The following is a 27,973-nucleotide window of genomic DNA, read 5'->3' as shown; positions in this document are numbered from 1 at the left end:
TGGGAAAAACTTATTTAAACCCAGAATAAAATATGTGTTGTTTTATCAACATATGTTTTAATATTTCATATTTTGATGTAGTTTTCTCTTTCGGTTGAAACCTTATAATTTCCATAGTCGCATTATATTACATTTGCATATTGCAATTATATTTCCTTGATTTAACTATTCTTGGGAATACGCACTCCTTAAATTATTATTTTTATTCCACTGTCTATTGTTTTACTCTTTTATTTTATAATTTCATATTAGGCTACTCAGTATACAATATACATAGCTACATAGTAATGTTACAAGAATGACAACGAGAAATGTTAGGTTCCTGATGCAACGTAATATTTAAAGCTCACAAACAAATTTCACTTTTGTGTTGCCTTGCCTAAGAACTGTGTAGTGTGGGTTTTATATAATAAGATACTGTTTTAGTAAACCAGATATTATGGACCTCAAGAGTCATTATTATGGACGCTCTAGTAAAGATCCTTCGAGCGTTTATCGAAGGATCTTTTAAAGAGCTTATACTGTACATTTCATTAAAATTACTGCAAGTGTCGAAATTGTTATGAGTATAATATAATCTGTTGTATGCTTCAGTTTCAGAAACCACATTAAGTTGACATTTTTTCTCTAATCCGTAAGATATTTTAGAGTACCTTATATATATCGCAAAATTATACCTGTCTTACGCTTAAAGCTAGTTCAACAACACAGTTGAAACCAAATTTGGTTTTATCATGTCATAGTAAAGATTTAACCAAGTATACATATTCTCGAATGGAAGGCGAACACATGTTCGTTCAAGTACAAGTCTACACAAATTAAAATGGTCTCAATTATGTAATATTTGCAGTCTTTATACATCAATTTTATAAACTCTTTATTTCAATCCTTATCATATAACATAACCTATCATGTTTAAAATAGTAACATCCTTATCGTTCAATAGTTATACTGAGTTTTATGTTTTATGTTAGGCAAATTACCTTTCTAGCAGTAAAATGTTCGATAAAACATTTTCCGTTAATAGTTGTTGCAAATAATCGTTTTAATTAAATACATCAATGAATTCACTAATATATTTCCCTGTAGAAGGATACAAAGCAGCTATTATGTCCGCCAGGGTAAATTATAGCTTAATAACACCGCGTCCTGGGGTTACTAGCTTTATATATTGCTTTCACACGGTCACAAAACGATCTATCATAGCTTTACATTAAATTGCTTATTTTTTCCTAACAAAACAAATATTTTTCTTTCGATTAAAACCTAAATTAAGAAAAAATCTATTTTAGAGAAATAAAACGAGTAAATAATTACGTTTACGTAATTAGGAATTTAAATTTTATTGATTTACATTAATGACGAAGTTACATGAATGACCATAAATATATGTAAATTATACCTCTTCACCATAGCATGTCTGTCTGAATTGCTTTACTTGTATTAAATTAATTAATTGTATTAAAAGCACTTTAACCAATTACAACGTTTCGATAACACTAGATTAATTTGATTATGATACTGGAGATTAGTTTTACAAAGGTTTTACCAACACGGTTTAAAATAAAAGGTGAAATGTAATGTTTCAAAGGGCAAAATAGGCAAATCCAATTTTACCCTATAAATTAAGGCCCGTTCCCATAATTCTATCATGTTGGTAAGCAACGTACTTGGAACGAACGTAGGTTTTACACGTTTTTACCGTAGTTAATTATAATTTGTATGAATATAATTTATTATTTCCGATATTTTTATGAATTGTAGAATTGTTTAAGGACATATTATATACTCATATATATACTATTTTGAAGGGATGTTATTTAAAGGGGAATAATGTGACTATGGATTCGCCAAAAGACCTCTTCAGGCACAATCATTTGATTTTATTTATTTTACAACATTTTCCTTAGGTTTTCTTTAGAAGGATCTGCTATGAGAGCGACAAGTAAGTGTCGTGTTGGGTGTATTGCACTAAGAAGTCCTCCAGAAACACAATATTGTATTACACTTCCTTCCTCCTTTATATCTTCGTCTCTTCCTACTTTGAGTGTTACAATGACGCTTAGTAGCAATGACATTATCATAAACTCGTTTTAAATATTGTTTACTATTCAAACATTTTAACAATTATCTAACATTAGCATTTAAGTAAGATCTTCAGAGAAAAAGGCAAACTGTAGAATATTTAATTATTGTTCATTCACGCTTTAAATAGCACTTTCAGCGTCAAAATGCCATAATTCCCAATAGAAGTTTAAAGCAGTAATATTATTTTTCAAATGAACGAGCTTAGTATACTATGATCGGATGGAAATTTTTTAAAGAAATTTTATTAGTGTGGAGTTCCTCGTAGGGTTGAGTTATGTCTTCTTGAAGACATTGAAATATCTTTTGAAGAATTCGAAATGTTCCGTTTAACTAGTGAATCCTAATACCGTTAATAATATGCCAATAGAATCAAAAAAGATAATTAAATTTTCGTAAATTAAAGAGTGGCATGTGCCTTTTATTAATATAGACAGATTGTAATATTAGGTACATCTTTAAAATAAACTTTCATGCGGATTTAAAGTTTTGTGAAAATATTTTCAAACGATGAATGAATATACAATTTGTAAAGGCCATTGCAAAAACTTACTGCAATATAACAATAAAAAACGTAATTTTAATTCATGCTATTGCCGTAAGCAGGGAAAATGTTTCCAATCATTTTACATATGCCGTTAGTGTATTTCAAACATATACAGTAAACTAATGAGTTGGTTTCATGTATATTTTGTATCACCCCCAGTGCTAGCAAGGCATTATCACAAGTATAGATTATCAGTATAATTTTTTCTTCCAAACTAAGGTAAATAAACAGTTTTCAAACGTTAACAGGGTTGTGGCTTCGATAAAAGTATAATAATTAAATTATAAATGTATTTTTATCTGCAAGCTTATACGTTACCGACCCTTACAACACAACTCGGTCTTGGCAATTCAGAGTGCCCATGATGTTTAACATATTACCGTTCTGAGGAAGTATTCAGCGCATTAAGCAGGCCATTTTCATTCCAACAGCCAAAACATTTCACGCTGTGTTTCGAGGTGTAATTTGCATAGCTGAGTTGAAGGTAATTTACAGGTTAAATATAAGATAACACCTCTACAGATAATACAAAAGAAATCGTTGAACGTAATAACAAAATTCTTTCATATTTATAGTAACACATACTTGCGAGAAGGGCTTATATTTTAATATTATGTTGAAGTGTAATTAGACGAAATAAGATCTTTAAGAAAATTAAAACTTATTCTTCAATTGCAAATAAAAACTTGACACATTTATTTCCACAAAAAAAAATAACTTTTATCATTATTTTGCTCTGCTCTATTCTTTTTTTATGTTAAAAACAATTGTTTTCTTGATTTACATAACTTTACATGTAATCTTCAATTTGAATTACAATTTAGATTCATGAACCCTAAAAATGCAATGATATTAGAATACTAAAATGTATTATGAAATAACCTGAAAGATAGTAGAAGAGAAATACATTACATAAAAATTTAAACTATTAAAAATAAAACAAACTTAAACCAAATTGGGGTAACAGAAACTAACATGACTGACTAACACAACTTTACTTGTTCCCAACCTTACTGTGAAAGAACTAGCACCACGTGTTCTCTTAAATACTTCCTCCTCCCCCAATGACGTCTCATCTACTTTACATGAATTTCACTGTTTCTAGAAGATTCTACTAGCTTGTGCAATGATCTAAATTGAATCCTTAAAACTATTTGAGCAGGGTTGCAAGCCAAATTTCTTTAATAACATAACAAAATTATAATTTTATTTCTAACATTTACAAAACACAAAATATAAACCTTTTAAAAATGCTACAATGTAATACTCAATTTTGATCACTTTACGTATTTCTTCAAAATCATTGGTCAAATTTCAAATACAAAGTGCAACGTATGAAAAATTGATTTTAACGTGACGAAACGAGTACTCAATCTCAATGCAGTGGATATCATTCTAATGTCAAAAATATTTCAAGCTGTCAATATAGAGATAGATATATTTGAGGTCATAACGGGCTAGCCGCATTGGCACTGTGCATCATATGACACTCAATGTCTGCTGTCAGACACTAACAATATATTTTGATAAAAGTAGCTTTGTCAACACGTGGCCACTTTACATACAAATATTTATCAAAACATTGATACTCTTGTCTGTTGTGATTCTGAATACAGTTATATGCATTTTACAGACAAGTTAAAATAATATTTTTTGATAACATTACTCTAAAATGACGGTACATTCCAATCAAGTTTAGGCACAAATTTTTTATGGAACTGTTAAATACTACTTGCTTAAGGAATGTTTGTAATTAAAACAATTTGACTCATAAAGTACTTTATATGTTTAACCAAAGACATGCTTATAATAATGTTAACTATAAACTAAGAACAGTTGGACAAACCAAACTACAGTGGTGGTGTCATAAATAATTAAATATTTTTTTACATTATTTATGTGCAGTAGTTTTATTTGATAACACCATTATACGTACTTTGTGTAAACAATTAAAAAGTCATATACAAATGCTGACATAGGGAGGTAGCTATTTGAATATAGAGTACAAACTAAGCATTTGGGCTATTTACCCAGTTTGTAAATGCCACAAGCTAAACAAACCAATTAACCATAACGAATGTAATCTATATCCAACTGTCCAATTCAACTGCACTGAGTTTGATTTGGTTGAAACAAAACTAGATAATGACTTTTTATTTTAAAACATCTCAAAGTACTATCATAGTACTTTTTTGTCAGCCTACCTTATAACACCCTACCTTTAGCCTACCTTTACAAGCTAAGCATTTTTAACATCGTAAATCACTATTTGAAACAGCGAAGAGCGTACTACTTATTACGACAGTTTTACTTTAGCGAAACTACCAACAATGATTTTAATATAATTTATAAATATTTTTGTACATAATTGATTACCAGTTTTTGCAAGGAATATTGAAAATAAAATATTTATATCTAGCTAGTTTTATTCTTCTATTTTTAAACTGAGGGTTGTAATTTTATTTATTTTTGTACAACACTTGAAACGTAGACATGTTACAAAGATAATGGAAACAGTTTTTCGTAATAATTACAAAGGAATTAACAAAGCTGACTTAATAAAATGTTATGTTGTTGTTTCCATGCTTTAGGTTACCGATAAAACAGAATTTTGATTTCTTAAGGTAAGCACTAGGAGGACCTTATAACTAGACCTCCACATTTATTCAAAAAATTCAATTACTGAAGAATTATTAGAGCACATTCATTAGATAGTTAGAATTTTACGATTGATATTTAAAATTGTTGTAAACCTGTAGTAGATTTATTACTTAGCACTAATAACTGGACCCAGAATCTTGATTGTAAAAATTTCTTGACATAAAACGAAAATCTTTAAATTATTTTATAATACAAACTCTTAGACCTTCAGAAGAAAATAAGCCAAATTTACAATGGATTCTTCTCGCAGAAAGAAATTCAACAACAATGAATGCAAGATGATCGGAAATGAAGTAAAAGAACCAGACCCACTTATGGAGTTGTACTATTGTACTTGTAATCTTTAGGTTGTGTTTTACAAAATAGTTTTTACGATGCCAAATAATTTCTAATAAGCTGTTCCAACAACGTAGGGTTGTTTAGGTTGAGTTGTGTTCATTAAGTTTAATACTCTTCATTTCCGTTCTAAAATACTTTATGTAGGTGATGTTAGATTTTCCATTCCTGGTTGAACTAAATAATCGGTTTTTATTTCTACTTTTAGGCTGGGGCCATACGAGGTGGTTTAGCTGCATGTTCCGACAACACATTGAATCAAATGGGAGGCCACACACAAGAAGAAGTTATGCGGCCTGGGCGGTTTTTTCGTGCTATGTCGCGGCAGTCTCATGAGAGAAAACACACCATACGGTTTAACCCTTGGAGGCCTTCTTGGGGCATTTCTAGTGGTTTTAAAGTTTTCTGGATTTAATGATTTATTATTTCCTCTTGACATAATAACAGAGAAAAAAACAAACAAAAAACTCCAAACTATAGTTTCTTATGTGCTCTCAAAAGGTTTGTCCATTATGAAGGGATGGGCCATTGATGTATGTTAACTTTTGAGTCCAGCTCAGCACATTCTCCTAACGCACCAAGTAACAATCGTGTTTCGTCCATGATTACTATGAGTGGATTGGACCTTGTTTTAATAAAGTACGTAGTTCGTGAAAACCTAACAGGAAGCGGTTCAACCGCGCCATGTGTACTGACACCGACCGCGCGGCTAAACGTCGCGCGACAAAACCGCCTCGTGTAACCCCAGCCTTCTAATATAGCCGGTAACCTAGATAGTTCCCTACTGTAATATATTTCTCTGCTACAGGCTATGAAGCAGCTATTAGGTCCGCTCGGGTAAATTATAGTTCAATAATAAAGAGGCGCCCAGAGGTTTCTAGATTTATATTTCTCTTTCACACTATTACAAGTAAACAGCCTCAAAATAGAGCTCAAATAATTTCCACAACTTAAAACATTTCTAAACAATAGAATTTTAAATTTTTGAAACGAAATGTCTTTGTACCCTAAAATAACATTAACATTTAACAATCCATCAGTTTAAATGTAATTGGGTCAAAGATGCAAGTTTAATTAATAAATAACTATAAAAGAGTAGTTTTCTCAAAATAAGGTTTAATGCATATCTTGTGAATGTAATAAATAATGTACGTGTACTGAATTTATTTACAAGTATATTTATTTCAATATTTTAAAAACTTGGACTGTTGTGAAATGTAATGAAGTTCCACTTGTTATAGTGATTAAAGGTTTTTATCATCAAAAGTTTTGTTTGGATCAAACGAGATGGCCAAATCAAATTCACATTGGGCATTAAAGCAGATTGGCGAACCCTTTGAATAGTAGTAATTGTTATTAAATAGTAATAGGCTGCAGTTAATGTTGAAAATCTGTAAATGATTATAAACTTTTTCCTTCTTATAATATAATAGAATTCCAATATACCAAGGAAGATATATTTGTACATTGTGCTTATTATCAAAAGACCTTCCATTGACTTTTACTCAGTATTTTGTTAACCTATCAAAATCAAAATAATATGAAGAGAATATGAAGGGAGCAGCCCTTGAGAAAAGATTAAGCTATTTGTCTAGCTGAGGAGGTTATAAACCTAGACGCCTGCCTTGGCATAGAGTGATATACGATCTAATATAACAGCTACTCTAGTTTTTAAAATATTTATTACATAGAACTTTATGGATAAGCAAAGTCAAGAAGTTCTTGATACCAAATTTGGGTCTTAATGGAGAATATAAATATTTAAGCTCTGGAGTAAGTGGTGAAGAAAACTTATCTTCACATCTAACGGATTATCGTTTCATTCCAGTCCAAGAACAATAACACTTGGGATAACCCACCAGCATGAACCGAATTTGCCACCTCATAATCCGCCATTTTGGGAAAAGCTAATTTTACCAAATAAAATATCTTTATTTTTGACAGTTACAAACTGCATAATGGCGTCAAAAAATTTCTTATACAACTAATAAAAACAAAGTTAAAAAGTTGTTCTTATTGACAAAATCTAAAACTAAAGATTCTTGTTAGTATGAATCACTACAGGCCTCTTAAAAAGGTTTTTGACACTGTAGCAATAGCGTGACAAAAGAAGATTTTAATCAGTTGTCTCAGTTACTCCTCATACGCCAGAGAGACATGGTCTAGACTGGAGGAGTGGTAAGGTTGAAATAACAACGATGATCTGATTGATACTTACTTGTTACCTTACACCCCTAATTTCTCTAAATTTGGTATTTTGAAAATACCCTAAATTGGAGCTTTGCGTTTCTTATAGCTACTAGAACTTATGTTTACTGTGATTATGTTGTCGAAGAAAACTGCCAAGGTAATAACTACAACATACAATTGACCTCTGCAAAGACATAACAATGTTTAGTGTCAAAGGGAGTGCTCAAAAAAGATTTGCTTAAAAAATGGAGTCCGTTCGTTGAAATATTTTTTTATAATAGACATCTATTAGGTTTCCCCACTAAATGATTACAGTTATTTTTGCGTGTATAAACCTTTGAACTCTGTAAATTTATTTATCACTCGATCCATGTTAATAAATTTACGATTTCCATGACGCCTTTATTAATCCATCTCCCAATAATATGGGTTTTAATCTTAAATATGTTTGATCGAAAATTCGAATAGTATGTATAAAAATGTTTTATGCATGTCGGTTAATTTTATTACAGGTCAACTTATGTTTACACGAAAATATTATTTTCAATAAGAAGGTAATTTATAGATTTAAAAATCAATGAGCTGTATATATTTTAGCTGTGGTGTAGTAGTTACAACATAAGACCTAGTTTTATTTACAGTAGTATAGTATGTATAATATTCACATTGGGATAGAAAATTTAAACACATGGATATGAATATCCATACAATCATGAGTAATATGTTCAAGCACTATTTTATCATCTATTCGGGAGCAAACATGATCTTATATCACTAGCACTAAAACGATTCACAAAGAATATCACGCTTGACTTTCCATACAAAGTCTTGTTATTAAAGTAGCCTTTGTAAAAAAGCTATAGTCTTTTCAAGAATAAAATTAGTTTCTCGTAATTTAAAAGCAAATTTAACTAAATCAACTGTACACAAAGGAAATTAACTTTTACTGTAAGCGTCAAATTTTAATCTGAAAAATAATAAAATAAATATAACATTTACTATGGTGCTTCAATGCAGAATTGCAATTTAAAAGGCAGTAATATAATATAGTTTTCTATTTATATATATAATATTCGTCAAAATAATGGAAATAATTTGTTTCGCACTTTAAAAATTTAATACTGTAGAGTGAGAAACAAATGTATGAATATTAGTAATATTAAGTTCTATAAGCATAAGTATTTTAGTAATTCACCATCTACTTTGGATATAAGTGCAAAAATAATCGTTTTTTGCAAAATGTTAACAGTTCTTTTAACTGTAGCTTATGTTGTGTCCTTGTAATTATTGTTGTATAGCACAATACTATTGTGAACCATAATCCTATTGCATATTGTATATGTTGGGCTTATGTACACATTATCAATACGGCTCTTTAGGTGGGGTGAATTATGTATGGAGAGCATGCACGACCTATGCATGCAATTCACTTACTTCACCAAATGCTTAGCTCCGTAGGTATTATACAAAAGAGTTACATGTATAAACTTTCCACTTATTGTATAACCATGGTATATTTAACAAAAACGGCTCCTGGCTAACTAAGCTCCACTGGACTAGTGTGGTAGGCAGTCATATGTGGTTCCAAGCAGTATAAGGCGTAGTCTTCCAATCTTCAAGACAGAACTATAGATTTTAGGTTTAAATTCCACCTCAGTTAGGCGTTTTTTACATTCCATTGTCTGCGATTTTCAAAGACAAGCGAAAAGTCACAACCTACAAGTACCTTTTTGGTCACTTTTTAAATTAAATTTCCATTATTTTCTTAACACATTTCCTTAAGAAAATGTAAACAGTATTACTATTCGAGGAAATTTCAAAGAGTTGTCGTGTTGTGTGTGTCATCATTGCAATAACATTTCCTCCAGACAAACAATATCGAATTCCGAATCCTTCTTCCTTCAGACTTCATTTCATTACCTACTAAGAGTTACAAAGAATTGCGCGTTTGACACTTTTAAGTAGTATATATGAAATGTAAACAATTGATTAAAACCTCAAAAATTTGTAATACCTGTTAATCAGGATTATTCCTAATGTCACAAATAATCGAATTTGAAATATCAACCATCGGTTTTTGGATTACAAACATTTCTACAAAGAGGATTATCTATCATTGTTATCTACTGCGTTTGTATTGACCTGCTTTGAACACTATGGAATAATAGTTTACTGAATAAGTATTTAATGTGGTTTGCGCTTTTGTTTCTATTGATCATGCGTCTATTCATAAACATTCAAGCAAATGCATAATAAACTATATTCGGCCTACATTGAACGTTAACTGGATTATCATTTATTTCAATGAAATATCAGATAATTTGTGTAAGCCTAATTAATTACATTCATACCAGCTAACTGAGCCATAGGGCATGTATTATAGCTACTTAATATTTTGATGCTGCAAGCATTTTTTTAGAAGATTTTTAGGCACGGAATGTTATAATTACACTGCAACTACTGTAGTAAAAACTACTCAATGATACTAGAATATATGTATTTTAGTAGGTGTATAAATACACTTATTGGATACCATCATACCGAATACAGGTACTTTATGGTTCATTTAGTTGCACTGCTCCATCAGTGATGGTTTGTTTACCAGCAAGTACTCAGAGCTACCCCTTTACACTAAATGCACTGCCATCATTACGATAAGTACATTGAAGGATATTTCCATTAAAGATAAGCCTTTAACGAACCAACCCGTGTTAAATGTTTTAAATTAATAAAATAATTCTACATTAAAACTAAGTAAAAAATTATTTGGGGTCTATGTATTAAGGGGTTTTATGTATTTAGTCTAAGACTTTCTAATATTCTAATATCTGGATTCCTAAGGTGAACAGATAAAAAAAACATCTTATTACACAATCTAACATAACAAAGGTGTTTTAACAAAGGTCTAAAATGCTTAGTTTCCTGCATGTAGGTTTGTATACAATTTTCTTGAGGAGCATATAACCTTTAAACCCTTTCAATGAATTACATTGAGCTTAGTACTTTACTTGTATTATGACAAATAGGACTTATCTCTACACAAAATACGATCATCATACTTAATCCCCAATAAAATGTTCTGTTTTTATTGCTTTTTAAATATAAAACATAACTATTCGTTTGACTCAACAGACCAAATACAAAACCTAACCTTAGCTTTTAGTTGACGTTGAAAATAATCTGTGTTTATTTGATACTCAGCATTAAAATCCAAATCTGTGAGGGGTATATTGCCTGCTAACAATCATCAAAAGAAGTCACAAACGAATATCTTTATTTACTTTTGCATTTTATGCATTATATTGAAAAATGAACGTAGAGGCTATTCTGAAGCTATTCTTAGATATTTCATTAATTGTATTATATCAGAAAAAAATGTAATGGATTGTTGTATTTCAAACCACAATAAAAATTACCAAATTTTGTGAAAAAGTATATACCAAGTACTTTAAAAAGCAATATAATTTTGTTTACTATTTGTAGTACTATGAGGTAGCCATGCAAGCTTGTATTCAATACAGACCAGAAATTCTGTTATTTGAAATTTTTTAAAGTTAAATGTTTGAACCGGTTAAGATAGATGCATAAAAGCAACACTATGACTTAACGATTACCTAAGTAATAACGGCTAACCCGTTGCCCGTTGGTAAACTGTTTCAAAGGTTACCTTTGCAACCATAATTATATAATAGAAAAAAAATCATGTAACGAATCATAATAAATCATCATAATACTTCATTATTTTTAAGTACCCATAAATAATCCCAAAGCTTTATAAGTTGATATAGAAATGAACGCTAATATTCTAATTTTCTTTTATATATAACAACTCTACATGGACGGTATGTAGACAATCGTTTTACGCTTGTAAATAAATGAATTACATTTTAATTTTAAAAGTATTTTAAATTGTGTATTATGTTACCAACTATATGTGTATTCATCAATAATTCTCACTGTAACATTTTTAACTTATTGTTTATGAATTACTTGTCGGACCCGCTTCTTAAGTGTGGAGAACAAAAGAACGAGATCCGTCTGCGTATAAAGTTCAACTTACAAAGAACATTTTGGCTGTAGTAAGTTCACTTGAAGAATGTAACTGTCAGAAGTTGAAATTTAGCCTCCAACAATTTACAGCTAGTTCCACTTATAGCTAACATCTTAATGCAGATAAAGTTCTCATTTTTATCAACGTGAGACCTCTCATGATGAAAATATTGCGATAACTAAAACATTTAGTTATTTAAATCGTTTTCCAGACTTGTCCATTTTTGGTCTTATTCAAAAACTTTGAAAAAAATTAAATAACCTTATAAAAATACCCGATAAAAAAAACGTTTTAAACGTCTGTTTACTATTTTCAAGGGTGTAAATATACTTGTCCATCAACTTATAAAAGTAACTTATTAAGTAACTTATTAAGGTGTACTTAGTTATAAAACAAGTAATAGTAATGGTAATAATTTATTCCCACTATATTTCTTCCATAGACCACTGTCATCCAGTGTCAACCATTGTTGTTCTTTTCAGTCTGTAAAAGCTGGCCTTGTATAAAACAGTTTTATTTACAATATATAAAATGAAGAAAGTACCTAAAATAAAATAATGTTATTTTTTTTAAAGCAGTTTACACATCGCGATATTTCAACTGTGTAAAACTCATCAAACTTATGCACGGATTATCAAAAGGAGAAAATCGTTTGAACTTAAATAAATATTCAAACGTACAAACATTAAAATCTTTAACGAATTTCCCATGTAGGGAATAAGCTATTACCGTATGTCTCATGGGGAGGCATAGACCTGGAACCGATTAGATTTTTCGTTTTTATGTCACCAGAGGACAAAAACAACATCTATTTAAATGCATATACAGGGTTGATTTCTACTAAATACGTTTACTTTTACTCATTATTCTAGCCACAAAGGAAATAAAAATGTCAAACAAGACAGTAAATCCAAATACTTGGTCCATAATTACTTTACTGCGTAAACATATTGTTGACATTGCATACAAATCTCATTAACTTACAAACTAAATAATATTGATTAAACTTTGTGATATTACTTGAACTATAACCTTGCCATGGGTTTAAAAACAATGTACATCACAACTATTTCACACCACACCCACACACGAACTATTGAATTGATTAATAAAATGTAACTGAAAAACACAAAGATAAAACTTTCTCATCAATATTATGACTAAGGTAATAATGAAGACGTTACCTAAATGATTTTTTTCTCTATGTTAGAAGACGGGTTTTCTTAAACCGTTGAATTATAATAACTACTAATAATTTTAATAAATAATAAAATATTACAGTCTTAGATGAAATGTGATGAACCAATTATCCCATATACTTTGTTACAGTGTCCAGTGTTGAGGAAGTTTTATTTAAATTCTAATGGTTAAACATTATTGTTTGAATGATAAAAATCCAACTTGTGGATGAATTTAGTGGTTCTTAATAAGTGTTAGTAGGAAAATTTTAGTTCAAGGGACATCCCCCTGATTAAAATCTAACACAGAAAACTATAAAAATTTGTAAAATTCGTTGGTTTGTAGGCCTCTTAGTACAGGTAAAACTCACTTAAGAAAACATAAAAATTAGTCCATTCATGAAACTTTCAGGAAACGTAGTAATTACCATTAGGTATTGGAATCCAAAGAGTCCCTAGTGATTGTGGGGGTGGAAGTACCATTTTATGGGGTTTTAAGTTTATGGGGGTAGTGATTTTGAGAAAATTTTTATTTATGGGATCCAAGCAAGTGGGGTGTCGTTTTCTATGTTTCTTAGGATGCAGAATCGAAAAAGAACATAATAAAAGCAATAAAACCAACAGTTTATCAGAAATAGACTAACTTATTAATGAAAAACTAAATATAACAAATTAATTAAGGTAAAATAATCCAGTTAATTAATATCAATCACCTATTTACAAAATTGATCATGAGTCTGTGTCACATGTTAAAGTTGTGAGGAAAATTAACTATGAAACTGGTAGTTACGACTCTTTAACCACCACGTGTCATATTGTTCATCAGCTACTGATGCATCAACAACTTCCATGGAATCGTCAGGGTCTCTAACTCGTTCTTCTCCATCATCGTCTTGACTTGTCACTGACAGCTACTATTGGGGATGGGTAGCAGAAACATATTTCAGTTCTGGCGATGATCCTGCAACTTAGGGTGAAGATAATATTTAAGACCAAGTATGTAAAACCACCCAGACCCGAATTTTTAAGGACCTTGGTCGCCCGTAATGACGTCATCAATATGGTGCTCGTAAGAGGATGCTGGGTCGCTATGAATTGGTTACTATACCAAAATGCCTTAACCGATTTTAATGAAATTTGAAATACAAGTGCTTGAATAGTATATCTAATTCCAGTTTGTCAATGGTCGAGTTTGGGTAGGTCATTTCAAAATGGTGGCCGTTAATAATTAAAATAATTAAAAATTGTTTAATGTTTTTTTTTAACTCTTTCCAGAAATCTGCAGCGATCTTTCATTTTCCTTGCAATCACAGGTTGTGATGCCATCTCTGCATTTCTTGGAATAGGCAAAATACCCCCACCGCAGCAAACCTGCAGATTAAGTGAGTTTCCATTTGCCTGATTTGATTTTCAATTAAATCTATTTCAATAACATTAAGTTTAATTAGTACCTAGGTTTACTGCTACGGAGAGGATAATAAAGTGTGTTTGTTTTTTTTTATTAAAACATTATAGCTTAGGTCAAAATAAATAAATTTGCCAAGTTTTATCAAAATATATCCATAAACGAGTAAACTACAACAGTTTACTTATTCTCCATAAGAATAAAATGTGAATGATAAATTTACAATTTTTGAATTTTCTCGGTAGGTAACCAATATCCGTACAAAAACACTCCAATAAACAAAATAATTTGGTTTTTAAGGTATTCAAATTCATCATGGTATCCAAAATGGCTTAGAGAGAAATTGGAAAATGTTATAGAGGGTTAAACATGACAAAACCCAATTTTGACCTCATAAATCCCCCCAAAAACCCCGTTCCCATGGTCTGATCATGCTTGATTGCGAACTCGTTAGAATCAATCCAAAGATTTGTTGTACTTTTCTATATGATATAACATCAAACTTTAACGGCGTTAATTACTGTAAACGTGTATTTTTTAAAGAACACACAACTCACAACTCAAGTAATAACTCAAGCAAAAATTACCCAATGTTGACGAAATTTGGTAAAAACGAGTAAATCTACGTTTACTAGAACGAGTTCGCGAACCAGCATGATCGGACCATGAGAACGGGGTGTCCTGGGGTATTTATGGGGTAATAATTGGGTTTTATCATGTTTGCAGAAACGTAAAATTTTCAAATTTCCCTCTAAACTATTTTGAATACCCTGATTAGTTATTTTGCTAGTTTATGGTTATATTTTTATAAAACTTGGCGAATTTATTTAACATATTCATATTTTAATAAAAAAACACACTTAATTACCCTCCCCGTAGCAGCAAATCTAGTTAACACTAAAAATAATGTTATTGAAATGGATTTAATTGAAAATCAAATCAGGCTAATGGAAACTCACTTAATCTTCAGGTTTGCTGCGATGGGGGTATTTTGCCTATTCTATGAAATGCAGAGATGGCATCACAACCTGTGATTGCAAGGAAAATGAAAGTTTTCTGCAGATTTCTGGAGAGAGTTGAAAAAACAAAACATTAAAAAATGTTTTATTATTTTAATTATTAACGACCGCCATTTTGAAATGACCTAACCAAACTCGACCATTGACAAACTGGAATTAGATATAGTCATAGACTAACCAACACAAGAAGACTTCTCATCCCATTGTAAATTTTGAAGCACGTTTTTCGTGTCTAGTTCATGTACGTGACACAAAGGCGCTAGTGTCGATGAAACTTTGTTTCCATTATTTTAGGGTTAATTTCTTGATTTGTGCTTTACTGTTTGGTTATATAACTAGGGGACAAGTTATTGTTTATGATTAGATCGTATTATTTGGTTAAACGAGGTTTTAAATGGCTGTAATAACGGGAAACAAATTGTAAACAAAACACGACCTCTACATAAACCGTACATGAACTAACAATAAAATTGTCTTCAGCTGTTCCATAAGGATGAGAAATCTACTAAGGGAGTATGTTTTATCTATGATATAGTATTCAAGCACTTGTATTTCAAATTTCATTAAAATCGGTTCAGGCATTTTGGTATGGTAACCAATTCATAGCGACCCAGCATCCTCTTACGAGCACCATATTGATGACGTCATTACGGGCAACCAAGGTCCTTAAAAATTCGGGTCTGGGCGGTTTTACATACTTGGTCTTATATATTATCTTCTTAGTTGCAGGATCATCGCCAGAACTGAAATATGTTTCTGCTACCCATCCCCACTACTAAGCTGTCAGTGTTAAGTCAAAACGATGATGGAGAACAAACGAGTTAGCGACCCTGACGATTCCATGGAAGGTGATGATACATCAGTAGCTGATGAACAATATGACACGTGGTGGTTAAAGGGTCGTAACTGCCAGTTTCTTGGTTAATTTTCCTCACAACTTTAACATGTGACACAGACTCATGATCAATTTTGTAATAGGTGATTGATATTAATTAACTGGATTATTTTACCTTAACTAATTTGTCATATTTAGTTTTTCTTTAATAAATTAGCCTTTTTCTGATAAACTGTCGGTTTTATTGCTTTTATTATGTTCTTTTTCGATTCTGCATCCTAAGAAACATAGAAAACGACACCCCACTTGCTTGGATCTCATAAATAAAAATTTTCTCAAAATCACTACCCCCATAAACTTAAAACCCCATAAAATGGTACTTCCACCCCCACAATCACTAGGGACTCTTCAGATTCCAATACCTAATGGTAATTACTATGTTTCCTGAAAGTTTCATGAATGGACTAATTTTTATGTTTTCTACTGGTTTTTTAGTATAATTTTACCTGTACTATCTACATACATGCGAATAGAAATCTTTTGTCTGATTACCATTACCAGATTATATAAAAAATTTCTTTAATTCTGCAGTTTTTTTTTTCAAAACGATTACAGAAATAGCTTTTTACGCAGACAAACGTCAATTTTCTTACTAACATACAGGTTTAATACATTTCAGTATAATATTTTTCAAAATGTTAATACTTCAGCAATTAAAAGTAGTACAGCAAGAAGGATATGTTTTATAAAGTTAAAAAAATCACCTATTTATTTTTAAAGTAGGAGTAGATATTTTAATTTATCATTTAATTTAAGTTAGCGTCTAAGAGCTGTTTTTAGTTTTAAAACTTATGTATAAATGGATCCTCCATTCAGACTAGGCCTTGGAGGTCCTAAATTTTCCCTTAAGTAATATAATTTAGTTTAAAAATGTAGATATGTGGTTACTGTAATTCACTTTAAAATCAAATTTTGTTTTATATAACGTAACAGTTGTTATTTTTTAAGTATGTTTCTCATCCTTAGTATATAGGTCATGCCATGGATAGTAGTGTAACAGTTATGTTGTAAACAATTTAATTTAAAAAATGGGAAAATTAATATCTTATTTCTTATTTAACTAACGAAATTTAAGTTTGGTTAGAAATAAGTAACAATTCATCTTGTTCAATTTATAGTGTTATAAACAAATAGCATAATTTTAATTATGGAAACAAACACTTGCATATGGAAACTGTTTGATTTGTTGTATTAGAGCTTTTGCCAAACGATGAAAACCTGTTCAACCAAATAATAAGATATTGGTAAACTTTTCTCATCTTCACTGTCGATTTAAAAGTTCCGTCGTTCTTCTCGTAAGAATCTCCTTAGTGATGTAACAAGTAATATTATGATCAAAACAGTGTTTGTAACAAATGTAGAAACGATTCTCTTTTAAAACATCGAAGATAAACCTGCTCATTTTACAAATATTTATTTATTTATTATTTATTTTACAACATATTGTTCCGATTGCTAATAGCAGTTTGTGCAATGATCGCGTTCAGGTAGTCTTAACGACACACGTAGGAATTATTTGTCAAATATACATAACGAACGGATTCAAAATAGTTTATCACATTTTGCATTTCCAAACATTAAAATAGAAAAAAAAACTCGAATTGGTTCCTTCCCATCGTTTCATTTAGGTTCAATGGACACCTATAACATAATAGTAGTTTACGCAACGATTGCGTAAAGATAGTGTTAACGACACGAGAAGAAAATTTAAGGTACGAGCCTTGGCGAGTGCCTTAAGAACTTCTACGAGTGTCGTTAACACTATTTACGCGAGTTGCGTACACTACTTTACCTCCGACAGTGTTTTAATTACTAAAAATCACTACTTATAACTTCTAAGAGAGGTTATGTTTTCGTTTATAACCTCCCATTGCCACTGACAGTGATGCAACGAAACATTGAACCAAACACTAATTTCACCAATCATTAACAATTAAATTGTTAAACAGCTGATTAGTTGAAGTTCGAATCATTACAATTTTACTTCTTCTCTCTCAATCCTCGAACCTCATTGGTTCGTTACCCGTGTTGTTATGAGTAAAACTATGCTGTTATGAAGTAAACAATGCTGTTATGAGATACTTTTCAATTCTAAGAACTGTACTGAAACGGCAACTTTAAAAACCGGTCGTAGGTAAAATAAATAAATCAGTACATAATGTAAGTAATAAATCAGCTCAAAAAGAAACCCGACAATATTTTATTAAACTCTCATAGCAATCTACATGAAAATATTTGAATTTGTTTACTGCAACTTTTCTTTTTTATACTTCTAAGGCTATTCGGTTATTTTTACTATAGCATTGTACCAACCATAACATACGGTTTAATAACCATTGTTGATTATGCTTTTATTTTGTACTGCCAATATTTTTTTGTGAAAAATAAAGCATGTGTTTCTTACTTTCTTTCTTGTTGTATTAGTTTATTGAAAATAGCAACTGACGCCAGAAGCATTAGTTGCGGATGACTAGTGGTCGTCCTGTGGTCGAAACTCGACCAAAAATATGTAATGTGCAGACTTCTCTATTTTCACCCTACGCTGTAAATAAAATATGTTACAGGAATTTCTTCCATTTGTTTTGGTTTTCTGTTTATATTTCGTTCATATTTCGTTGTTATTTCGTAACCAGCATGGCAACCCAAAAGAACCATGTTAATGTTTTTCTTATTTTAAATTCATTTTGTGTACTTATTTTTGAGCCTATTTAATTTATAAAGGGATTCTGCACATCTGCAGAAAATACCTTTCTTACAGTATGCGTAGATTTTCCCTGCGATGCACGAGCTGATAAAAAAGGTTTTAAAGAAACATGCTTGCCTATTAATAATAGATAGATAGTAAAATGATACCTAAGTTTCGCAATGGTCATATGTGTATGAAAAATGTGTGAAAACAATTATTTGAATACAGATTATAAAAACTAAACATTGTGGTAGACTATACTGTCTTGTAAGTACCTCAGGCCAAGCTAAACCAATTAACACTAAAGAATGTAATCTCGGTCCTATACAACTGCAATAGGTTTGATTTAATTGTGACTAATCAATATAACGAGTGTTAATATTTATTAATTATTTTAAAATCTTTCAAACTACTATTTGTGTACCTAATGTTTGCCTACGGTGTTTATATATATAATGTATTGTAACCCTCGTAAAATTCTTATAAAATCGACTTACATTGTACCGTTTTATTCAATTTCAATATATGACATACGTAGATTACGTTAATAACCAATTTGTTACAGTATGTTGTTGATTATATATGCCAGTTTGTCATGAAATTAGATATAAAACATCTACTATCCCCCCATCCCCCCCCAGCGATAAAAGAGTACCGTTTCTTTAGGCATTTCAGACGTTAGTGATAATTAATATGAAAAAATATAGTTAAGCCAACAAAATTCATCTGAGTTACTTGCTCTTTGGTCTATCTTCTTAATGCTTTAAACTATGGAAGATTATTTCGTTATTAAATAAAACCTCGTAGTCTTTACACTAAACACTATTTTTGCTTGAAAGTAAGATAATTTTGCGTTGTTTTAATTTTCAATACATGTATGTTTGGTTTCATTTATTTACTCATTCATATGGTTGCTCTTATTTTGGTCTCATATTAACAATGTATTAAATTAACACGAAATGATGTTTTTGTGATATCTTAGATGCCATACGCAATCTTACTCACTGCCATCCTACTCTTTAAACTATAATTAATTGTAAATGATGTAATGTTCATTCAAGTATATGGACCACTTAACCAATATTGTAAATAGTTTTATTAATACTTATGAATTCAAACGGGGCAAAGTCCGTGGGTAACAGCTAGTTCTTCTAAATTTGTCTTTACATAACCTTAAAACTGCAGTTGTGTTGACTATTTAGGGTGCATTTATTGCATGTATTTTCTCCATTTCGTATAGTGTTAAAAAATAGCGTTCCTTACACGGGACGAAATGGTTTTGCAGCTTTCAACTTCGTCTTGAACTTAACAAATTATCTCTAACTGGCAAAACCTAATTATCGGCCCTAGGTACGGAACATAACTACTACTGTATGTACTGTATGGTCTATTACTGTAAAGAACATACCTTATAGAATATTATTTGTAGTGTATACCTCAAGCTAATGGTATTTAAGTCGTTGGACATGTTCTGCAAAACGATTTTGTTGATCGGAAGAACAAGGTTTGTCTACGTCCAAAGTTAAAGTCAAGAAGAACAGTTTGGATGTCAAAACTTAACCAACTTGCAGGCTGTTAGTGTCAAAAGTTACTATTTAGCCCCGGGCGCAGCGCTGTCTGTAATATTTGATGACGAAGTGTCTTCATAGAAACATGTAAAGCTGACAATTCTATCAATGTACCAAGATCTTAATCTTATAAACTATTGTTAGTTATTTACATTTTTCTAAATAGGTATTCTGTCTTGAATCTTAAAGGAATATTTATTATAGATAACACATCTTTGACTTTTAAGCGATGGTACAAAAACGCTATAAAACCTTAACGAAAAATTAAGTATATCTATTAAAATATTGGTTGACTTCGAAAAGGGGAAAGAACTAATGTGTTATGTTCATCGTATAACCCATGTGTTACTTAATTTTTATGGTGAAGTTTATCGTCCCTACTATTAGAAGTTAGTTATTATAACCATCAGAAGATTGATTGCTGATGGTATAACATGAAACAAAACTTAATGCTGTCAACATTAGCTTTGAGGCTGAATGGATTTTTTGAGGATTTAATACAACCCGAACACCGTCACTCATAATAAAGCATTCTTACAATTTACAGCATATTATGTATTTACAACGAATGTTATAAAAAAGTAACAAAAATAGATCCCAAACATAAAAAAAAATAAAAATTACAACATTGTCCACCATACATTTTCTATTGATCGAGATAAGGGCAGTTAAGGATAGTTTTACGTAAAAGGAGACCATCCGAAGGGTGCCTAACACAATTATGTCCCCTTCTGTAATGTAATTCACTGTAATCTACTGTAAGATGAGATGACCCACGTGCAATATCGTGTGTTACAGTAACTAACATTGTATCAGACATCATGATTATAAGTTTGACTTTCTTATTGTAAAACTGAATTAATGCTGTTCGTATATCGCTTTAGGGATTGATAACCATTGGCATTTTACGTATTTGCGTGAAAGAAGGCCAGAATATACTCTGAGATTGATGGGTGAAGTAAGTTTTCAATTTGCCCAGAACAATAAAATATTTTAAAGTAAAAAATATAAATTAAATATATTCTAAGGTTACTCAATTACTTTATAATTTCATTTATAAATTGAAAAGTTAAAAGTCATCGGTATTTTGGACTGACAAAGTACAATGGCATGTTTAATACGCACAATTGCAATATATTGATAAATGATGATTCTTAGTAAGCACTAATTGGTTTAGTAGTCTATACACCCTGTATATATCTCCACTATTCACATATTTAAAATTCTGAAAAGCACACGGTTTTATAACTGGTGTGTAGGTAGAGTTCCTAGAAGCTTTTATAAGTTAATTAATTATAAATTACCCAACTTCCCAAAACTTAGAACCCTTAAACACACAACCATGTCTTTGAAATATAACTTATCAACTCATTGAATGTCTTCGATAACTGTTTACCTTATAAACCTAAAGGGTGAACTTTTTTGAATTTGATTCAGTTTTGAGTGATAATATTTTGCAACACATTTTGAATTATAGCAGGTTGTATCATTGTTATATACCTGGTACAAAAGTAAATTATTATATTAATCATCAATTGCATGTTATTCGACTTAACTTTTTAAAATAGAGGCAACTTTTTTAAACTATCAAATTGAAAAATTAGATTTAAAAACTTAGCCTTATTTTAAAAGTTTTAAGTGTTTTGTTGTTTCAGGTGTAACAATTATCATGGATTCATAACATTTTGTTTAACCGGTATAAAATCGTCATTTTAATTAGTGGTGTTATGCTGCCCAAAGAGTAACTTATGCTCTTTATAACAGAGATGAAGGTTTAAACAGGAAAAATGACCTCTATCACGGTAAATTATGGCTCAAAAACCCTGTGACCTAGGGTTACCAGCTGTATTATTTGCTTTCTTACTATTACAAAATGAATATTTTGATGAAAGCTCAATAAATATTCAGCTTTTTCTCTTTCTAACCATGTAACCATGTGGTTATTGTGATCTTAATTAAATTATATTTTTTTGCCGTATGTAATTTAAACTTGTTAAATTTAAACACATTTTTGTTAAAATATTCAGATAATTGAATTAATCGTGTTCACGAGGTTCCTGAAGTATTGTATACAATTTGCTTACAAGTATTTTTTTACTAGATCTTTGATGGCATGCGCTTAGGACTAACAAACTATGTATAGCCAAATAATTAATACAGTACTTTAATAATATGTCACGTTATAATATAAATTGATTGTCTAAATAATTAAAACGTATTATTCTTTTATGTAAAAAATATCAATATACCGGGTGTCCAAAACCACCCGTACACCCCTTTCAAAACGATGGAAACCATTTCTTACAAACAAAAAATAATACAGAACTAGCTAAATTGGGCACGGTCTACCAAATGGTGATAATTTCAAATCCAAAATCACACCGGAAGTGGCTTTTTCAGACCGGAAGTTGATTTTTTTAAATGTAAACTACCAATTTTGATTACAGAATCGGATTCTACGTTGAAAAACACATAACTTTTGTCTAAAACATTTTTTGAAAAAAATTGTTTTCTACCTCTAATCCCCCATTAAAGTCAATAATTTTTGGTCATTCATGTGTCAAAGTTACTCGAAACAATAATAGAGAAAAACAAATAACAAAGATTACATAAAGACATGTGATAAATAGAATCAGCTGTTCATTGTAAACACCTTAGAAATTGATTAACAGCTGGTCTACACATTGCTTAATTTCATTTTATTTTAAAAATAAATCATTTGTTTTTACATTTAAGGGGTCAAATGTAAAAATAAATTTAAAAAAATTAAACTTAGCAATGTGTAGACCAGCTGTTACTCAATTGCTAAGGTGTTTAAAATAAACAGCTGATTCTATTCATCATATGTCTTTATGTAATCTTTGTTATTTGTTTTTCTCTATTATTGTTTCGAGTAACTTTGACACATGAATGACCAAAAATTATTGACTTTAATGGGGGATTAGAGGTAGAAAACAATTTTTTTCAAAAAATGTTTTAGACAAAAGTTATGTGTTTTTCAACGTAGAATCCGATTCTGTAATCAAAATTGGTAGTTTACATTAAAAAAAATCAACTTCCGGTCTGAAAAAGCCACTTCCGGTGTGATTTTGGATTTGAAATTATAACCATTTGGTAGACCGTGCCCAATTTAGCTAGTTCTGTATTATTTTTTGTTTGTAAGAAATGGTTTCCATCGTTTTGAAAGGGGTGTACGGGTGGTTTTGGATATATATTTTTCCTACAGTTACCTAACAATGTACATGTTCTCTCACTGATTTGAGAAAGCAAAGTGGCCAATTCGCTCATCAGTGAGACAATGTTAACATTGTCTCACTCAAATTACTTTGTCTCACTCCAGATTTGCAACGTGAAGGCACGAAATCGTGAGCGCGTAACATGCAGGCAACGTCGTATGCGCGCGAAATACGTTGGCAGCACTGACTGTAAATCAGCTGGTCAGCTGTTGTACTGTTGTATTTGTCACTTCACGTTAGATGTTATATTAAAAGTTCACTTCTGTGTAAAAATAGGTTATGTTTCTTCACCAATTTATTTGTTTTATGGTAACTGTAGGAAAAGTATAATGTGCAACTCGAGTTCAAAGTACAATTGCCTCACTCGAGAAACCATTCCTCACTCGCCTACGGCTCGTGAGTAAGGATATCTCTCGAGTGAGTCAATTGCTTACTTTTCTCACTAGTTGCACAAATAACTATTACCTACGACTGTTTTAACTACCCTTTCCAATTCAGTTCTTAGAATTGAAAAATATTCATTTAATAGTATTGTTTACTTACTTAACATTATTGGTTGTTACTTAATAGTATAAGTTTGGACCAATGAGGTTTAAGGATTAAGAGAAAAGAAGAACAATTGTAATGCTTCTAACATCAACTTATCAGCTAAAACGGTAAATTTAATTGATTATACAGGTTGGGACAACGAGTTGTTCCAACATAATCAGTAGTAATGAGAGGTAATAAAAGAAAACATAACCTCTCTTAGATGTTATGAGGTAAAGTAATGTACTCAACTCGTAACTTTTGACACTCGTAGAAGTTTTAAAGGCACTCGCCAAGGCTCGTACCTTAAATGCTCTACAGTACTCGGGATTGTTGTGTAAACTACTATTACAAGTTAGGTTAAACTCTTTAGGGTACCTAAGGTTTTAATGCTTTAAATTAAAGAAAGTTTTAAAAACTGTATAATCAAAGTATCCACCAGACAAAAGGGGGCTACATGTTTGTGAGAACTTAAGGTAACTAATATAAAAATATAATAAATTTCTCATAAAATTTTCTGAAGGCCAATTGTAAACATGAATAATTCATTAAAATGTGTTATTAAAGGAATGCCACATTTTAAACCAGCATACATAAATTACTCAAGAAAAAAAATAAGTATATATTTTATCATAAATAATAAAAGGTGTGATTAATGTTTGCGACAAGTTTGTTATAATTCTTTTAAAAAAATAACCCTAGTCCCAAAAATATGTAGAATTTAATTTAAATAAAGTAATAGATTTGGACAAGATGAATGCAATAAATAAAAGCCTGCGTGTTTAAGAAAATATACAATTTTATGTATACGTATTAACGGTGAAGCCGAATCTTACATTGCTGGCACTAAAGCTTTCGCTTTTATCACAAAGGATATCATGCTTCACTTATCATACAAAGGCTCGTTATTAAAGTGGCCTTTGTACTTAAGCCCTAAGGTTTTCAAGAATCATTTTACTTAAAAATAAATAGCAATATAAACTAGAACATAAATTATACTGCCATTTACATAGTGAATTAGTTGTGTTTACTATCTAAATGAAACTTAAAGGAAATTAAGTGTAACTATTTAAGTTCGTTAAGAATTGCAGTAGTATTTGAAAGCTGTGAAATAAATACTCTCGATTCCTTTATAACTGTCATTTACAAGATTAAATACATCTCTAGTTTATCAAATTAGTTATTTAGATAAGGGTATATTGTGTGTGATATTGTTTTTTTGTCATAATCAAAATAGACTATTATTGTTGATCCATTCCCTTGCACTATTTTGGGGCTATGCCTTATCCTATGCATCAATTTAAATAGACCAATAATTAGAAACGGTAAGATCTACATACAGAGTGTTAAAACGTCCCGGAACGGCTTAATATTTTTCTAACCAATATAGATACGGTAGTACAGTTTGTATCTAGATACTTTTATCTAGAGTTATCCATCATAAAATCTACCTTTTTGAGCAATTATTAATTTTCCTCTCCTCGAGGGGATGAAGGAGAAGGAAGAAAATCTTTAGAGGAGGCATAGGTTGATATGTACATCAAATTAAAGGGCTTTACTAGTAAAATACAATGCAGCAAATTTGAACACAACCGGACAAACGTTCTGTACAAACAGAATGTATTTATTACTATAAGGTGTTTCTATGCACATCTCTTTGCAATCTTAACCGATTTATATTATTGATGTGTCATTTTAACGCTTATGATCCAGCGGAGTGAGGAATGGTAGTTAGAAAGGAAACTACATAAAGTCCTTCACCTCCTTGTCCTTGTTGGCAAATTTGCCCTATTACCGTAAGCTATTACCGTAGTACTCATGGTAAGACCTGGACCCGGGAACGATTTACTTTTTCGTTTTGATGTCCCTAGAGGCCAAAGACACCATCAGTTCAAATTCATATACATATTTATTTATGTGTCCGTTAGCGCGATAACTCGAACAAAAATCATCTGATTTTGATGAAGTTTGGTACAAACGTATAAACCTACGTTTATTCGATCGAGTTCGCGAGCCAGCATAATCGGACTTTGGGAACAGGGGTTTATGGGGGGAGCAGTTTATTTCCAAACCATTTTGTAGAGTAAAAAAAAGAAAACAAATAATTTAGTATATTGAAGCGTTATAATGCGCCTAAAAATTACGGAGAAGATTTCAAAATCTGTAGGCCTAATTTTAAAATTATCATGTTATTCTTATAAGTCAGTCAACTGTTGTAGTTTGCTTGCTTATGAACATATTTTGATGAAATTTGGAAAATGCATTCATTTCATACCAAACTATTAATATAAAAAAACACTCTTTTACTCTCCCTGTTGCAGCAAACCTATGTACTCGTTAAACTAATGTTATTTAAATAGGGAATAAATGTGATATTTTTAAGGAGACATTTCAGTGTAAATCTAATCAGGGTAATGGAGATTTGCTTAGTCTGCAGGTTTGCCGTGGCGGGGGTATTTTTTACAGAGAGTAGTTTCAAAGACCCAGATTTGCTGGTAACCTTTCTTTGTAACAGTATGTGGATTTAGTGTCGTTTAACAGCCGGCTGCTTTAATTTGGCTGCTTAACACCCATTGGAAAGTAAATAAGAGAAGAAATGGTTGATAAAAACTATAGGCTACTTTTATTGATAATCGAAACAGGACTAAGGTAAGTAAATAAATAATATCTTTAGCTAAAATAGACATATTTTGAACTCTGGTAAAAGCACTGTTATTTTATTACTACATTCAGCTAAATTTCTAATAAAAAAATATAAAAACACAGATATGAATATGATATGTATCTAATTATCAAGATGTTTCTTTTGGATTTTTTTTCTATAAATTCACCTTTGAAATGCATGAGGTTATTGCATTACGGAATGACTTTGAAAACTTATAAAATGCTAAATCAATTTACTGGATTCCTTTGGAAATTCATTACTTTTGAGATGGACGAATATCATTACGATGTTTTATTTGTTATTGATATTCCACTAAACGTTTTGTTATTAACTTCCTTAATGTGTATTTAGTCTTGATATGAGAGAGGTATATGGAAATATTAAAATCCGTGTATTTTTTAGCATTCTGATGCATCACAGACAAATAATTTGGAATTATAATCTATCTTATAAAAACCTTAATATATTAAAATTAAATCTTACAAGGACCTGGGCACTTAATATGCGTTTGAAAAAAAAAACTCGAATATTTTAAATTCATTTAGTTCTGTAACAATTTGTCTTTCCCAACAATAACAAACTCAGAAGGCAGCGAACCCCATTTTACGTATAGTACTTATATTAAATAGGCTATGTCGATTTAAGTTTTAACTTCGCCGATACTTGGTCCACAAAAAGCTTTTCGATATAAAAAATGAGCAGACTGAAAGGTTCACGTTGCTACAGATTCTGTCTTCTTCCAGATAATCATGTTCAGCAGCATCATCAACAGTCCAGATAACGAAGATAAAATAATACCAAATAGAGGGATAAAATGCACGTACCTACAAGCCAAATTTAGTATAGTTGTAGGGGAAGGGTCCTTAATCAACATACTAAAAGCACTGACTGCATGAGTACACACACTAAACATACAAAAGAGC

Source organism: Macrosteles quadrilineatus, unplaced genomic scaffold (genome assembly GCF_028750875.1).
Source record: "Macrosteles quadrilineatus isolate MER2022 unplaced genomic scaffold, UCM_ALF_1.0 Scaffold_22__1_contigs__length_1958994, whole genome shotgun sequence".
Lineage (NCBI taxonomy): Eukaryota > Metazoa > Arthropoda > Insecta > Hemiptera > Cicadellidae > Macrosteles > Macrosteles quadrilineatus.
The sequence above is the reverse complement of the archived record's forward strand: the minus strand, read 5'-3'. Positions refer to the sequence as shown.